Here is a 15,751-nt window from a genome sequence, read left to right as displayed (position 1 = left end):
TGGGCAGAAACAGGATGGTCTGATTAGACAGATGGAGGAATTCTTTAAAAGGAGGATGCAAATCCCACTGCCAAGTGTAACCTTCATGAGTGCATACAGCCCTGTAAGCCGCACTAAATCAGATTTGCTTTAGTAAAGCAAGGGACCTGATTGGTTGCAGCAGCTAGGGTAAGTGCCTGGTGCAAAGCGATAGCCTGTTTATAGAGGTTAGCAGACTGGAGATGTGTTTTACTGTACTGCAGCTTTTGTGAGAATGTCGGTTGTTCGGAATTCTAGTATTTCCAGATCATCTTTTAGTAGAAGAGAGTAGATGGGTCCAGGAGAAGGAACATTAACATATAATTTAGGGAAAGTGGTGGCATAATTTTTTGCAATGCGGCTGATAATGAAGAGGAGATCAGATTTGTAAGAAAATTATTTAAAATATTTGTACAGTCACCATAGCTCTCAACTGTCCATATTTTCCCAGAATGTCCAGATTTTTGCCTCGTATCTTTGGTCTGTTACTCATAAAACGTTGTGGTTTTCTGTCAAATCATCTAGGACTAAATTCACTAAATAATGTCATACATTTGAGTTTCTAACGCCATATCCTTCTGAAAATGCATGCTAACACCTGCTATTCCAGCAACTTTCTAAGGTTATAAGAGCAATATTTAAAATCTGTGCCTGTTTTTGGGCCTTTGTACCCTATTATTTTAGGCTTTGTCCAGACTTTTTTTTAGCTAAGAGGTTGAGAGGTATGATTCAGTCTCGGAGAAAAGACTCTAAACTCACCAGACCTAAGCACTCGCACATATTCCTACATGCTGCGGTGGTGCAATGGTTAGCGTTGTCACCTCACAGTAAAAGGTTCTCTGGTTCAATTCTCGGCTGGGGTGCCTTCTATGTGGAGTTTGCATGTCCTCCTTGAGGTCACGTGGGTTTCCTCCTGGTGCTCTGGTTTCTTGCCACATTTCAAAGACATGCAGTAGGTGGATTGGACGCTCGAAATTGGCTGTAGTTGTGTGTGTGTGTGCTTGATTGAGTGGTGCGAATGAACTAGTGTGGCAGGGTTAGCCATCTGGCGGTGTAAACCTTGGCTCGATATGATTGTTGCGGAAGTGACACCTCGACCCCATGTGCAAAAATGGGAAAAGGGGTTGAGGATGGATAGTACACATCACAAATGCAATAAACAGCACTTGATGCCCTACCATTTCTAATAAGGCAAGCATATGTGCATGCACACTGAACATTCACCACAGATGCAGCATGGTTTTGACTCCTACATTACAAACACTGCAGGCACTGCTTGGTACCTTACATACCCGCCCCTCTTATAGGATCATAGGAAGTTACTAGGTTAATTGTCCTAGGGCCCTTACAAGCCTATCCAAGTAAAACCCTTATTTCCACAATCAGCACCTATTGGCCTTGTCCAAGAAGGACATAGGTGGAACCCCTGAGGTGAATTTACGGTTACCCATCCAATCATCCAGACTGCATTTGAAGAGAGCCAATGAGGTGCACTGTATGACATGAAGTGGGAGTCTGCTCCAAAGGTGTGGTAACCTCTAGGAGACGCATCTGTCCCTCCAGCAAGTTATGTTAACGTCACATACTAGGTTAAGGTCTTTACAGCGAGTAACTAGTCTACCATTTGACTTGCGGATAAGCAGCATTTCCAATAAAGCAGGGTCAGAAAAGTACAGTTTTGTACCTACCATAAATGTAGATGTTCGAAGATCCACATTGCTGCAGTCCTTACATATGGGTAGTCCGCTGTCCTCGGTCGGCCCGAATACCAAAGTATTAGGCTGACGTCGGTCATGGGCGCTCAGATCTGACATCAGAGCGTCAGGGTATAAAAGCGCATGACCGACATCATATCCTCAGTCTTTTCTTGCCCCAGATGTCAGAAGGCCCTAAAAAGAAAGGCCACAGCCCAAAAACAGGATACCTCCCAAAAACATGCCCAACAACCACCATCACCCAGACCATATAACCATGCCAAACTACAGAGGGGAAGGAGGGAGTTGGACTGCAGCAATGTGGATCTTCGAACATCTACATTTATGGTAGGTACAAAACTGTACTATGTTCTTCATCTCACATTGCTGCAGTCCTTACATATGGGTAGAATCCCAAAGCAGAAGTAAAGGGAGGATGGCAAAATCATAAAGCATTAGGGGCTGCTAAAATGCCCTGTAATACTGCAGTGGCAAATCCAGCCCTAGACTTAGAATAAAGAGGAAGGTGGTAATGTTTAGAAAAAGTATGTACTGAACTCCAAGTGGCTGCTTCCAAAATATCTTTTGTAGCTACCCCCTTAGAAAGGCAGTAGAAGTGGCAGTAGCTCTAGTGGAATGAGGTCTGATTCAGCCGGAATCTCCTTACCATGATGGGAATAACAGAAAGAAATACAAAACCCAATCCATTTAGAAATAGTTTGTTTTGAAACAGGTTTTCCCTGAGAACCCAAGGCAAAAGAAACAAACAACTGCTGAGACTGCCTGAACCCCTTGGTTCTGCTCAAATAATAACGCAACTGCCTGTGAATATCCAAAGTATGCAAAATCTTCTCCCCTTTATTTTGGGGGTTTGCATAAAAAGTAGGCAAATGAATAGTTTGGTTCAAGGCCACACTAGAAACCACTTTAGGCATAAAGGAAGGATTGATGCAAAGATACCCTATCGTTATGAAAAATCAGGAAAGGTTCCACTGCCATAAGGGCCTGTAATTCAGAAACCCTTCTTGCAGAGGTAATGGCCAACAAAAAAGCAGTCTTCCATGATAAATACTTTAATAGCTGCAGGCTCAAAAGGTTGTAGAGTAAGTTTTTCCAACACAAAATTGAGATCCCAAGCAGGAGTAGGAGCTCTACGTTGGGGTCTTGTGTTCTTTGCCCCTCTAAGAAATTGCTTAAACAAAGGATGGGAAAATAAAGGAGGGTCACAGTCATAGTGAGCAGAAATGGCTGCAGCATGAACCTTTATCGAGGAGAAAGACAAACCCTTGTCCAATAACTCAGTAAGATATTGAAGAGAAACACTTAAATCAGGCTTGGAAACATCAAAGTCATTCGCTTTGCTCCAAATAAAAAATCTCCTCCATTTATCAGCGTAGACTTTCCTTGTACTAGGCCTTCTGGCCTCCAAAATAACATTCAAAACTTGTTGTGGAAGCTGAGACCCTCCAGGGTCTAAAACAGAATATGCCAGGCTGTGAGATGCAGAGACTGAATCTTGACATTGAGGAAGTGACTGCCCTCCTGAGACAAAAGATGCGGAATCAAAGGCAGAGGCCATGGAGGCTCCCGTACTAAACTCCTCAGTAGTGGGTACCAGTGCTGTCGAGGCCAATCCGGCGCTATCAGAATCATGGATGGCTTGTCTTTTCTGGCCTTCAAGAGAACCTTGGGAATGAGAGGCAGAGGCGGAAAGGCATAGACATGAAGATTGCTCCAACTGAATGATAGAGCATCCACCTTCCAAGCTGTGGGATGAAACATTTTTGTGCAAAACTTTGGCAACTGGTAATTTAGTGGAGAAGCGAACAGATCTATGTCTGGAGTCCCCCATAACACTGTCAACTTTTGAAACACATGAGGATCCAGTTTCCACTCGTGAGGATCCACCATTTTTCTGCTCAACACATCTGCTAAGGAGTTCTGTGCTCCTGGTAGAAACCTTGCCTGAAGATTGAGGTGTAAACTGAGAGCAGTCTCCCACAAAATCATCGCTTGCCTGCATAGAGGGTAGGAATGGGTTCCCCCTTGCTTGTTGATGTACCACATGACAGTAGTGTTGTCTGTTTGAATCAACACCTGTCCTGGGTGAAGTAAATCCTTGAAAGCCATCAATGCAAATTGGACTGCTAACATCTCCTTCAAGTTGATATGCAAATGTTGAAGTCTGACAGGCCACGTGTCTTGCACCCATTTTCCATTGAGGTGTGCTCCCCAAGCCTTGTCCGAGGCATCTGTCGTTAGAATCTGACTCGCCTCTGGTCGGGTCACAGAGAGTCCCTTGTTTAGGTGACATTCCTGAGCCCACCACAAAAATTCTTTCTGAATGCAAGGTATTATCTGAATGACAGTGTCTAGATCTTGGCAGTGTTGTGTCCATACATTTTTGAGATACCATTGAAGCTTCCTCATATGCAGTTTGGCATTGGGAAGCACCAGAATACAAGATGCCATGAACCCCAAGGCTTGAAGGACTGTCCTTGCAGTCAGCCTGGACTGTAGAGACATTTGATGGAAATAAAGAAGGCTTCTTTGTTTGTGCGGGGTCACAAAGGCCCTCTGGGAAGCTGTATTCAGTCTCACACCCAGAAAGCACATGTCCTGAGAGGGTACTAGACTGGACTTTGTTTCGTTCACAGAATACCCTAGGCATCTTAACACTACCATCACATACTGTAGATGAAGAAGAAGTTCGTCCTTGTCTTGTGCAATAATCAGGCAATCGTCCAAATAAGGATAAATCTGTATTCCTCTTAACCTGAAAAAGGCTATCACTGGAGCCAGAACCTTTGTGAACACTCTGGGTGCAGTAGATAAGCCAAAGGGCAATGCAGAGAACTGATAATGTAAATTTCCAGCCAGCGCAGGTACCTCCTGCAACTGGGCCTGATAGGAACATGAAGATAAGCCTCTTTGAGATCCAGAGTTACCATCCAGTGATCTTTTCCCAACAGAGGTAAAAGCTGTTGTAACGTCAGCATTTTGAACTTTGGAATGTCCAGATAAGTGTTGAGGATAGATAAATCCAAAATTGGTCTCCACGTGTTCCCTTTCTTTGGTACTAGAAACAGGCGAGAATAAAATCCTAGTCCCACTTCTGACAGAGGAACTGGCTATATAGCTCCGATTTGAAGAAGTAAAGAAATCTGCTTGTGAGCCTCTATCCTTTGCCGAGGAGGAACGTCTGGCATGCCTTTGAAAGGAGGCAATGTATGGAAATAGAACTTGTAGCCTCGGTTTATAATGTCCAATACCCATTTGTCCTGGGTGACTAAAAGCCAGTTTTGCTTGGACAAATTCTGATCCTTAAGCCAGGCGTGCCTACGAAGAACTGAACCAGTGGCAGCCACCCTAGAAGAGGCCTGTACAGCATCAAAACCACATTGCAAAGAATGCTTACCCACCTGTTCAGAGACATGTACTAAATCCTGCAATTCTTTACACTCTATGCCCTCTGCCAAAGCATCCACTTTAGATTTTAGCTGAGAAAGGAGGAAATTCTGATACTTCAACATATGAAACTGGCAATTTAAAGCCCTCATTGCTAAAGTAGAAGAGGTATACACCTTCTTACCCCAGCTATCCAAAGCTCTAGCTTCCTTATCTAGAGGAACCGGATTCTTTACAACAGAGGCTCTAACACTAGGCCCCTGACTAATAGTTTCTGGGTCTGCCCTAGGACTCTTATACAGATATTTATGAGCCTCAGGCACCCTGTAATACCTGTCCGGTTTAACTAGGAGGCAAAGAATCTGGATTAAGGGAAGCCTCCGAGAAAACATCTTGAACAACATCCAAAACAGGAGGTATAGCCAAGGGTCTATGCTGTGGTAAAAACAAGAATTCCCTAAGCCTCTTCTGTGAATCAGAGAAATCCTGTCCGTCCCACTTAAAATGTTCCCTCATGGAATGCAGAGTTTCTGAAAATGAAAAATCCTCTGGAGGAGAAGCAGAAGGAGTGGAATCCTCTGCATCAGAATCCGAATAAGGGAGAAAATCTTGAATATCTTCAGCAGAAGACTCTGAGTCATCTGAGGCCTGATCCAAACTTTCCAACTCTGGCTCCACCCTGGGCCTCTTATCAGGAGGGGGCATAGAACCTCTAATTAAAGTAATCAAATCTTCTGCCATTTTAAGCATGTGCTTTTTAGGCACAGACCCTGAAGTACCTGAAGGAACACCAGAGGAAGGCAAAACAGACCTGCCCTTAGAAGAAGCCTTAGAAATAGTAGCAGAAGGCCTAACCACCTTAGGCATAGAAGGGAGAACAGTAACCTGAGAGGCCCCTTCAGCTTGACCTGACTCCTGTGAGGCCACATCCTGCAAAATCAAAGTTTCCCCCAGAGACTCAACAGAAACTTCAGCCAGATCCACCTGTTCCACTGTAGCTTCTACAGGGGCGTCACGGACGAATCATCATGTCTAGGTTTCAAGGATTTGTCTTTGGCGGGCGTCGAAGGATCGGCATATTATAATTACACAAAGACTAACCTAGCGCAATCTAACCTTTTTATGGTGCGCTTATTAAACCTAGCACAAAACCGACACCCGACTACGTGCTCGTCCCAAACAAGGAATGCAAAGAGAGTGATAATCCCTATGCGGTATCTGTTTCCCACAAGAAATACAATTATTCACTTTTTCTGACATCCGGAATTAACTGAGGCAAGAAAAACAAAAATATTCTAACTTGGTTTGGTCTGAAACTCAGAATACGAAATTTTCAGAGCCGAACGGCACTTTCGACATGAAGACTGAGGAGTCTGCGATCTGTCCCTCCAGTTATGTTAACGCCAGCATACTAGGTATAAGGTCTGAGGACAGCGGACTACCCATATGTAAGGACTGCAGCAATGTGAGATGAAGAACATCTGCCGTATATGCAAGGCAGAGATCACCTCTGAGTAGTTTGTATGAAAAACAATAAAGTGACAGTGATTTGAAACGATTCATATAGGACAGATGCTGAAGACCTTGAATTTTCCTTGTGAGGAACTTTTGTGGTCTCTCCAACTGCTGCAGGTGCTTGGAAAGGTGCATACCAAAAGGGGTGTTCTACTCAATTACTGGCCTGATGAAGAAAGAGTACAGGGAGGTTATAACTTTCTTTCTAGAGACAATTCCCTTACTTAAGGGATGAGCAATATAGAATGCCCTTCTTACCTCTGTGGAGACATGGTGATCAAATGTAAGGTTGCTGTCAACCTGTGTGCTGAGGTCCCTCACCACTGAAAGCTTACTTAGGGTGTTGATACTGATGTGGTAGTTAGCATGAACATCACTCTTACTGCAAGGGATGATAATACATTTTGTGCACTGAATTTAAGACCATGACTATGGCACCAATCTTTTGTTTGTGTAAGACCCTCTTGTAGGATGTTGACATAATTTGGAGTGTGTATGACTGCTTCCACTTTGCAGTCATCAACAAACTTTGTCAGCCACAGACCTTTAGTTTTTGGGAATTTTGTCCCTGAGACACTGCCTAAAAAGGCACTATGGGGTGGCAAGAGCCTTAGCCAGTAGCCAAAATCCCAGGGGTGACAGATGAACACCATCTCTGTCAAAGCATCGAGGTCTGTCGACCTTGTCATCCCAGGCTGACAGATGCTGGATCCCCTTAAAATGACACCAGAAACTTAAGCCAATTACTGAAGTCAATAATTTTCTGTTTGTATTGCGTTATCATCCTGGGTGAAGGTCAAATGCTGCTTAAGGCTAGGGATATAACTGCCTGAGACACAGTCTGAGAGCTCAGTCATGTCTCTCTTCATATAGGCCAGAGAGGTACATCTCAAAGTCATTCACACCAACATGCACTATGATGGAGTCATAAAACTACCTGTTGTTGAGAGACCTGAGTGCATGTTTGATATGGTGGATTCTGGCACCTGACTGACAGATCACTGTGACTTTTCCTTATCCAGCCTGGTGAGAGGAACATCTGTGTATTACCTATGACTAATATGTTTGGTTTTGTGTTTTGCTTTAAAGACTTTACAGGTGAGACATGAGCTATTTGTGTATTGTGCTCTGCAGAGGAAATATTATGCGATAGCGTGTTTGAGTTTGTGTTTGGGAGGTCTGTGGTGTTTAGGTATGTTTCTGGTGAGGACCTCCACATATATAGGTATGTGTGATGTGGGCTAGGGTGGAGTAGGAGGTGAGGTTTGCATGCTGAAACCTGCTCATTGTCATATGTACTGACTGGTGTGTGACAGAGCATGGATTCAAGGTTCTTAATATAGTTGCATCTCTCACATGTTGAGTTTGTGTGGACTAGGAGTAGAAGGTTGTCGGTGAATATGAGGCAGTTGCTACACTGCCTCAGGATGCCAATTTCGACCAAGATGGCTAGAGAAACTGTGGAAAATTGTCTGTCCATAGTGTTAGGTAAATTTATATGGTCAAGAAAAGAGGTCACACTTAGAAATGTCTAGTAGGTGAGAGGTGTGTCGGTACCTCTGAGTCTAGGCTTAGTGTTCCACCTGACAGAAGAGCAGGGCAACAAGAAATCCTCTACTGGACAAGCAAAGTCCTAAGGGAAAATTTAACAAGCAAAACGTTTGTGTCTATAACCACCAATGGTAACCCCCACTAAGTGGCAGTGCATGATGGTGCACTACACGTACAGGGACTTGTCATAATGTAACATTAGCATTAAATGCCAGTCAGTGTGTGCGTGTGTACCTCTGTGAGTGGTTACCTTGCTGTGGTTCATGGGCTTGTCATAATGTACACTAGTACTAAATGCCTGTCAGTGTGTGCACCTTGGCACTTCCAAGTCTTTTTAATGGTATGAATGTAGTAACACTATACAGTGCTGGTTAAATGGTGCTAGATGTGTTTGACAGGGTAGGGGGCATGACGGCAATGTGATCACACTTTATATGCTGCTTGGTAGGGTCCCCAACTTGAATCTTACTCAGGGCCCCCAAAATGCTAGTACCAGCCCTGCATGCGTGACATTCAGAACCCACGTGCATGAGGTTATTTGTGGCCACAAAGGGAAGGGAAGAGAAGGCCTAGACTTTGGGAAACATTTACTGGAATGCCAGGGTTGGGGGGGGGCATGAAGGGGCATGCAGTCAGTCTGATTTCTTAGATAGTCTTTCATTTTGGAAGGGTCATTCTATCTTTTAAGCACCTTCCTGCAATTGCTTTCTGAAAATTTTGTTTGTCTGTGCCTTCCTAATACTATTTTGTTTCATATAAAAAGAACCTGAACCGGAAGGAAAGTTTCTGTTGTATTTTGGCATGGAGGCTTGAAAAATCTGGACAATCCCTTGAATTAACTTTCCAGTTCCTTCAAATCTTTTAAGGACCTCAGCAGATGAAGGGCCAAATAATATTGCTTTACCCAGGGGGAATTCAGGAACTCAGTTTTCACATCTTCAAGGAACGTATCCAGGCAAATTTTATTACTAACCCCAGTGGCACCTGCTCTAAAAACAGCTTCATCAGTGTCATAAGAACATTTTAGTGACTGGTTACATGAGACAGAAGACATTAAAATAATTCAGAAATGTCTCTCAAGAAGGGAGGTCAGTAATTAACCTTATCATATTATCAAAGGAAGCCAGCAAAAGAACTGCCATGGGAGTCTGATAATTCACTACTCAATGCTACAGCAGGTGGAAGTATATACTTTCCCCCCAAACCTATCAAATGTTTGCCCATCTTTGTCCGAAGGAACAGGGTTAGCTGTCAAAAATTTTTTGGCAGAAGATGATTTTGCCAGAAAAATCACTGTGGTGTCCCATCTAGACTTTGGGGGAAAAAAAATTGGGTTTGAGGAACCTTATAAAATTATCAGACTTTTAAGCAGGCAGTTGACATACAAACTGCTGGCTACAAAGATAGCCTCCTCTAATGCTAGCAAATCAGAAAAAACAGCTGCAGTACGAGGAAAATCCACCTATAACAAACTGTATTATCTTTGTTCGGATTCGGGTATTACTCCCAATGAAATAAAGTACAGTTTTGTACCTACCATAAATGTAGATGTTCGAGGATCCACATTGCTGCAGTCCTAATAACTATTGGGTAGTCCGTCCAGTCGGCAAAGTAATGCCAAAGACGTTGGGTCAGGCGCGTTAGCAGCCGACGACGCCAGCACGGGTACTAACTAATATGACCGACGCACCATCCTCAGTCTCTTTTCTTGCCCCAGATGTCAGAAGACCCTAAAAGACAAGGCCTAATATACCTACAAACATGTAAAATATATATATACAAATCATCAGCATATAACCTCACCTACACAAACACCCCTAAACACAGAGGGGGGAGGGGAGGTGGAGGACAGCAGCAATGTGGGATCAACATCTACATTTTATTATGGTAGGTAAAAACTGCTCATGTTCTTCGCTCCACATTGCTGCAGTCTAACTATTGGGAGTAGAATCCCAAAGCAGAGGTAGGGAGGCTGGCAAATCATAAAGAAGCAGGAGCTGACAACATGCCTTGCAAAATAGCTGTGGCAAAACCAGCCCTAGACTTAGAGTAGAGAGGAAGGTGATAATGCTTAGAGAAAGTATGCCCAAGTAGCTGCTTCAAAAATATCCTTATGCCACCCCTTAGAAATGCTGTTGAAGTGGCAGTAGCCCTAGTGGAATGAGGCCTAATCCCAGCTGGAATCTCCTTGCCATGATGGGAATAACAAAATGCAATGCAAAACCCAATCCACCTAGAAATAGTTTGTTTTGACACAGGCTTGCCCTGAACTCAAAGCAAAAAGAAACAAACAACTGCTGAGACTGCCTAAAATCCTTAGTCCTGCTCAAATAATATGCACATCTAAAGTGTGCAAAATCTTTTCCCTTATTTTGGGGATCTGCATAAAAAGTAGGCAAATGAATAGTTTGGTTTAAAGCCACACTAGAAACCACCTTAGGCATAAAATATCCAAAAATCAAAAAGCTCAACCGCCATAAGGGCCTGTAACTCAGAAACCCTTCTTAGCCAACAAAAAGCAGTCTTCCATGACAAGTATTTCAGTTCAGCAGTAGCTGCAGACTCAAAAGGTTGTAGAGTAAGTTTCTCCAACACAAAATTGAGATCCCAAGCAGGAGTAGGAGCTCTCGGGGGGTCTTATATTCTTTGCCCTCTAAGAAATTGCTTGAACAAAGGATGTGAAAACAATGGTGGGTCACAATCATAGTGAGCTGAAATTGCTGCAGCATGAATCTTAATGGAAGAGAAAGACAAACCTTTGTCCAATAACTCAGTAAGATATTGAAGAGCCACACTCAAATTAGGCTCTGAAATCTCCAAATTCTTTGCTGCAGTCCAAAATAAAAATCTCTTCCATTTTTCTACTTTCCTTGTACTAGGTCTTCTGGCTTCCATAATCACATTTAAAACTTGTTGAGGAAGTTGAGACCTGCTGTCTTTCAAAACAGAATATGCCAGGCTGTTAGATGAAGAGAGTGAAGCTTGACATTGAGCAGACGACCGTCCTTCTGAGACAACAGATGTGGAATCAAGGGTAAAGGCCATGGAGGCTTCTTTACCAGACTCCTCAGTAATGGGTACCAGTGCTGCCGAGGCCAATCTGGAGCTATTAAAATCATCCTTGGCTTGTCTTGTCTGACCTTTAGAAGCACCTTTGGAAGAAGAGGCAGAGGTGGAAAGCATACACATGAAGATTTTTCCAACTGAAAGAAAGAGCATCCACTTTCCAAGCTGTGTGATGAAACCTCTTTGTGCAAAACTTTGGCAGCTGGTGGTTCAGTGGAGAAACAGATCTATGTCTGGAGTTCCCCAGGACACTGTCAACTTTTGAAATACATGAAGATCCAGTTTCAACCTGTGGGGATCCATGATTTGTCTGCTTAACACATCTGATAAGGAGTTCTGTGCTCGGCAGAAACCTTGCCTGAAGAGTTAGTTGCAAGCTGAGCGCAGTCTCCCATAAAATCATTGCTTGCCTGCACAATGGGTAAGAATGTGTTCCCCCTTGTTTGTTGATGTACCACATGACAGTTGTGTTGTCTGTTAGAATCAACACCTGCCCTGGAAGAAGTAACTCCTTGAAAGCCATTAATGCAAACTGAACTGCTAACATCTCCTTCATGTTGATATGTAGATGCTGTAGTCTGGCAGGCCACTTGTCTTGTATCCACTTTCCATTTAGATGAGCTCCCAAGCAATGTCCGAGGCATCTGTCGTTAAAATCTGACTCGCCTCTGGCCGGGTCACAGAGAGTCCCTTGTTTAGGTGACATTCCTGAGCCCACCACAAAGATTTGAAGGCAAGGTATTATTTGAATGACAGTGTCCAAATCCTGGCAGTGCTGTGTCCATACATTTTGAGATACCATTGTAGCTTCCTCATATGCAGTTTGGCATTGGGAAGCACCAGAATACAAGATGCCATGAACCCTAATGCTTGAAGGACTGTCCTTGCAGTCAGCACGGACTGATGAGATAGTTGATGGAAGTAAAGTGATAGACTCTGTTGTTTGTCCGGGGTTAAAAGGCCATCTGCTGCTGTATTCAGTCTCACACCCAGAAAGCACATGTCTTGAGAGGGTACTAGACTGGACTTTATTTCGTTCACAGAATACCCTAGGCATCTTAGCACTGCTATAACATATTCCAGATGCTGTAGAAGGTCTTCCTGTTCTTGAGCCAGAATCAGGCAGTCGTCCAAGTAAGGATAGATTTGAATTCCTTGTAGCCTGAAGTAAGCTATCACTGGAGCCAGAACCTTTGTGAATACTCTGCAGTAGATAAGCCAAAGGGCAATGCAGAGAACTGATAATGAGAATTTCCAGCTCGAAAACGCAGATACTTCCTGCAACTTAGTCTTATAGGCACATGAAGGTAAGCGTCCTTGAGATCTAAAGTTACCATCCAGTGATTTTTGCCCAGCAGAGGTAAAAGCTGTTGTAACGTCAACATCTTGAACTTGGGAATGTCCAGATAAGTGTTGAGGATAGATAAATCCAAAATTGGTCTCCACGTGTTCCCCTTCTTTGGTACTAGGAACAGGCGAGAATAAAATCCTAGGCCCCTTTGTGATACAGGGACTGGCTGAATGGCCCCTATTTGGAGTAACTGAGAAATTTGCTTGTGAGCCTCTTTCCTTTGTGGAGGAGGAACGCCTGGCATGCCTTTGAAAGGGGCAATGTATGGAAATAAAACCTGTAACCGTGGTGAATGATATCCAACACCCATCTGTCTTGAGTAATTAAATCCCAATTTCTTTGAAAAGAGACAGTCTTCCTCCCAAAGGAGCTGCCAGACGAGAATCTACTGGCAGCTGAAAAGGCAGGTCATTGGGTCTGTTGGACTGACCCCTGCCCTCACCAGAAGTCTGAGCAGGTGAACTCCCTGTTCTAGGCCTAAAAGAACCTTGAGCTCTGCCCCTACCACGCCTAGACCTACCCCTAGACTGGGAATCATAAGCAGGATATGTCCAACCCTTAGTAGGCCAATTTCTACTAAACTGGTGGCTGCACCTGCAAAAATCTTTAACAGTTTGCATAGACTTAGCTTTGTCCTCCATTTTCTTTAAAACTGCTTCCACAGGCGAACCAAACAACACATCAGACTGTAAAGGAGCATCCAAAATCCTTGTCTTAACATGCTCAGCTAAATTCTGATCCCTCAACCAGGCATGCCTGCGAAGAACAGAACTAGTGGCAGTCACCCTCGAGGAGGCCTGTACAGCATCAAAACCACATTGCAAAGAATGCTTACCCACTTGTTCAGACACATGAACTAAATCCAGCAACTCTTTACACTCAATACCTTCCGCCAAAGCATCCACCTTAGATTTCAATTGTGAAAGGAGATAATTTTGATATTTTAGCATGTGAAACTGACAATTCAACGCACTCATGGCTAAAGTGGAAGAAGTATACACTTTCTTTCCCCATCTATCCAAAGCCCTTGCCTCTTTATCAGTGGGAACAGGGTTTTTAACAACAGAGGCCTTAACACCTTTAGGTCCCTGAGAAACAGTTTCCGGGTCTGCCCTAGGACTCTTAAAAGATACTTATGAGCTTCAGGCACCCTATAGTACCTATCAGGTTTAACAGGAGCAGGAGGCAAGGAATCAGGGTTCAAGGAAGCCTCTGCAAAACATCTTCTACCACATTCAACACAGGAGGTATAGCTAAGGGCCTATGCTGGGGTAAAACAAGAATTCCCTAAGCCTTTCCTAGAATCAGAGTAATCTTGGTCTTCCCATTTACATGGAATGCAGAGTCTCTGAAAATGAGAAATCCTCAGGAGGAGAAGCTGTGGAGTGGAATCATCCACATCAGAATCAGAATAAGGAGGATACTCCTGCAAGTCTTCATGAAGACTCCGAAGCCTCTGAACACTGTTCCAAACTCTCAAACTCAGGTTCCACCCTAGGCCTCTTATCAGGAGGGCATAGAACCTCTAATCATAGTAATCAAATCTTCTGCCATTTTAAGCATATGTTTCTTAGGCACAGAACCTGAAGTGCTAGGAGAAGCCCCCACTGAAGCTAAACTTGGCCTACCTCTCAAAGAAGTTTTGGAAACAGAAGGAGAGGCTCTAACTACCTTGGGAAGAGAGGGAAGAACAGTTACCTGAGAGGCCCCCTCAGCCTGGCCTACCTCCTGAGAGGGCACATCCTGTAACAGTAAAGTCTCTGCCTGAGACTCCAAAGAAACTCCTGGCAAAACCTCTGACTCCACTGAGTTTCTAAAGAACCGACGTCCGGACTGCCGGTTCATCAACCCTAGGCTTTGCAGTTTTATCCCGGAGCATCCGACGGCATTTTATAATTACAACGCTTCCCAAACACTAACCTGGCACAGTCTAACCTTCTCTTAATAGTGCGTTTGTTAAATCTAGCACAAGAGCGGCATCCAACAACGCCGTGCTCAGGCCCTAAACAAGGTATACACAAAGTATGGTAATCCCTGTGAGGTATCTGTTTCCCACAAGAAATACAGTTATTCACTTTTCTGACATCCGTTAAATACTGAGGCAAGAAAACCAAAAGCCAACTTTGATTCGGTCTGAAACTCCGACTTCAGAAAATTTCAGAACGCCAACCTGCACTCGCAAAACTGCTTCTGCATCGGACCACGCGGCAAAAGACTGAGACGCCGGATGGCGCCGGTCATGCGATTAGTACCCTGTACTGGCGTCAGCGTTAATGCGCCCCCTGACCGACGTCAGCCATATACTTTGGTATTCGGGCCGACTGGACAGCGGACTACCCAATAGTTAGGACTGCAGCAATGTGGAACGAAGAACATCCCTTCATTCTGGCAACAGTATCAAAACGAGTAACCCTTGTGTGGAATTTTTAGAAAAAGTGTCCTCAGAGTCAGATTTCCCATTCTGTGTGTTAGAAACTTGAGAAACACAACCTGAACCTAACTCTTGTCCGTTCAGACTGAGAATCAGAATTTGAATGAGGACAATCTCTTTCTTTTTAAAATCATGGAAGACTCAGAAATATAAAGACTGAAAATCTTGAAATAAAGCCTTAGAAAACACAGTCAGTCTTCCCTGTCTACTGTATGTGCTCCATAAAAAGAAAATAAAACAGAAATTAGGCATTTTTCTTCTTAGAGGACACCCCCCTGGTGGGAGGGGGGGGCCAGAATGGTCCCTCCCCTAGGAATCAAGCTTCTGAGAGCAGCTTTGCCAGAGAATCCTCCGCTCCCTTCTCAAATACCAAGTTCTCCCTTGCTGAAGAGGACAACCAAACATCAGCAGAGGATGTTTCTGTCTCTTGGTCCTTAGTGGCTTCCTAAGGAGCAACACCAGAAGGACAGAGAGAAAGTGATGAGCTGCCCAAGGTATATGAAAGGGCTACAGCAGAGTCACTCATTAGCAGATGAGGCAACGAAGCCGGCTTTAACACAGAAGTCTCCCATACAACTTTTTTCATCTTGTGGATCAGGGAGGCAAGAACCAAAGAGCCTGTAGCCAGGTCCATGCCTCTACCAAAAAGAATGCCTGAGAAGTAGGTAGTGTAGTGAAGCCTTGGTAAGCCCAGTCTTACCTCCTGCCTAAAAGTTA

At 43.9% G+C, this 15,751-nt stretch overlaps 1 protein-coding gene across 10 annotated transcripts in view; it reads right to left on the bottom strand.

The window, feature by feature from the left end:
* PPM1A (protein phosphatase, Mg2+/Mn2+ dependent 1A) overlaps nt 1-15,751 on the bottom strand; it is a 1,336,273-nt gene that overhangs the window by 144,584 nt on the left and 1,175,938 nt on the right. The gene's annotated exons all lie outside the window — the stretch shown is intronic.

This window comes from Protopterus annectens, chromosome 6.part0, assembly GCF_019279795.1.
Source record: "Protopterus annectens isolate FY-2018-M chromosome 6.part0, PAN1.0, whole genome shotgun sequence".
Lineage (NCBI taxonomy): Eukaryota > Metazoa > Chordata > Ceratodontiformes > Protopteridae > Protopterus > Protopterus annectens.
Note: the sequence above shows the minus strand (reverse complement) of the source record. Positions and strands in the feature narration are given on the sequence as shown.